General features: G+C 35.6%; 1 pseudogene; it reads right to left on the bottom strand.

Annotated features, from left to right (window-relative positions):
- Nucleotides 1-283: 283 nt before the first annotated feature.
- LOC148607593 (uncharacterized) lies at nt 284-1,372 on the bottom strand (annotated as a pseudogene).
- Between the last annotated feature and the right edge of the window lie 1,204 nt (nt 1,373-2,576).

The following is a 2,576-nucleotide window of genomic DNA, read 5'->3' as shown; positions in this document are numbered from 1 at the left end:
ATCACGTTTGTCTTTCAAAAGTTTATAAGAAAGTCTAGATATCATTTTAAGGGCTTCGAAGTATAGTGTTCGGATTACATTTGAATGTTTGTCAAAAGATGTACCCCAATCATCGATTTCACTCTTAGCTAAGGTTTTCGGGCAGGAAGACGCGTAAAAACTATAGTCAGAATTTTTTCGTCTTCTGTATATAAAGCTAACAAAGTACCATCATAAATTAAGTCAGTCATTGATTATTCTTCATCGTTTGATTCGACATCAACCGTGCTGTTTCCAACACGTTTTATCGAGACCGATCCTTTGAACTTTTTTCGCAGTAATTATAGAAGTCAAGTGCGTTCTGAACAATCGTAATTCCCTGAAGAACTGCTAAAACAACTTGATTTTTCAGGAACCCCCGGCGGCATCTTTTGGTCTTTTAGCGTGACTTGTTTCAAAAAGTTGCAGATGAAAATATCATAATGATGTTCGGCACATATATTGCTTATTGTACCGAAACAATTGCGGCTCTTGTACTGTACGAGACAACCGTCGGTGTATTCGTGTATTACTTTACATCATAACAGATTGAAACAGATAATCTTTGATCAGAGTTTCAGCTGTACTTATGAATTATTTATCATGGTTTCCACCCTGACTGATCACAAAAAGTGTTCCGTAACAATAAAATGATCTTCAGGTAAGCTTTCAACCCCATCGATTCCTTAAATTGTATACCTAGAAATGATCGAAACGTGAATTGTGACTTCCGTGTGTTGCAAGTACATTTGTTGTAGTTCTACTTTTTCCTTACACCTGTAATTCTCAGAGTAGTCATGTATATCAATGCAATTATTCGGAGTTAAATTTTCTTTCAGATTCTTAAATTGCGCGTTTTGGAAAAGCGCACGGAAGTGATGGCCCGCAAAACTTTCAATGACTTTTCTGAAGTAATTTCAAAAGGTTTTTTGCGTTTTCTGACAAGAGTAAGTTTCTTCTTATTTTGGTTGTTATATATTTGTAGCACTCCCAATGCACGGTAGTGCTATCAGGATAATCAGTCAACTCTTCACCGAATGAACACCACAAACTTGAACATTTTCTATCACACAGAGTAGCAATTGCTATATCGGTGAGATGTTAATAAACCATGTAATTTTCGACTTCATCGGCAGTTAGGTCCGGAATGACATATTTTTAGTCCGTGCATGATTTTAATAGAGAGTCGTTTGAAGGTTTTCTGGTTCATACTAATATCAGGATATTTTACTTAAAGATCATTGTAAATTTCTGTCTGAGTTTTATCTAGTATATAAACACTGTGCTTTGAACATTGCTCTGGTGCCAGACGGACTCTCTTAATGTCATTTTTTTTTGAGGGACGAGAATTGTTAGGGTCGTATTATTTAGAAAAAACTCCAAATTTTCATGCGTCTAAAATGATACCTAGAACAGCTGAAAAACTTCGATTTTCAACATATGAATGAATATATATGACTAAGGCTCTTTAGTCTGACATTTATCAGGCTAAATATATTGCTACACCTCTATTCTTTAAGAATACTTTATAATTCAATAGATTGCATTTCCAGTGGTCCATTACGCCGCTATTTTTAAACAAGTACGAACAGCGCGCGTTAAGTCACTACGAAAAGAACATAGTCATGTAATGCTTCAACGTCATAAGTAAGCGTCTGTTGGCTATTACAATTTCTAATGAAGCTCATACTTCATGGCAAATTTAGTGGGAAATGTTGAAGGGAACTAGAAAACATAGATTTTAAGTACTTCTCTCTCTCTAAACATCGGGCAAAATAGGTATAAGGTGTGGTACATGGAGAGAAAAAAAAAACCGCAGAGATTTAAATGCATTATTTAATTATTTATACCACCTGCCTGTTCTTGCAAAAAATTTCCACTCCATTCAAATATGGTCCTTCCGTAAAGTCTTTTCTAAAGGTCCCAAGTACCGTGAACCACGCTCCATTAATTGGAATTCTAACTTGAAAGTTCTTATGGATGCCGTGGAGGACTACGCAATAAAAAGTGATGACACGAGACGAAGGAGACATTGATTCTCTGTCAGAGTGGGTAAAGGCTGTGAGTTCATTAATTTTGGAACGTAAGAAAGTTTTAAATAGGTCAATGGGTGTCAATGCTACATCAGTTTTCAAAGATCCCGATGTAGCTAAAACATTGTTAACTATACATGACAAATATGTTGTATACCGTATACCTAGATACAAATATGTAGTTCCTGGTAGAGTTTCCTGATACTTTGTAAAACATAAATACAAATCATCTTCCAAATTTACCGAAGATGTTTTCAAAATACGCGATTTTTGATCGACAACATATTTGGCCACTATGGTGGACGCGTTTTTCAACGAACGGTCGATATTCCTACGGGAATGCATTGTGCTCCTCTACTTGCTGACCAATTTCTTCAATCTTATAAGTCCAACTTTATAGCTGATCTGATCCGAAAGAAAGAACCTCGTTTAGCTAGATCCTTTTATCTCAATTTCCGCTATATACTAGTAGATGAATTATTATCATTAAACAATCCTAGTTTCTTGGATTTTATACATCTCATC

This window comes from Perna viridis, chromosome 9, assembly GCF_037379345.1.
Source record: "Perna viridis isolate PV_CMFRI_1.1 ecotype Kerala chromosome 9, ASM3737934v1, whole genome shotgun sequence".
Taxonomy (NCBI): Eukaryota; Metazoa; Mollusca; class Bivalvia; order Mytilida; family Mytilidae; genus Perna; species Perna viridis.
The sequence above is the reverse complement of the archived record's forward strand: the minus strand, read 5'-3'. Positions and strand labels throughout refer to the sequence as shown.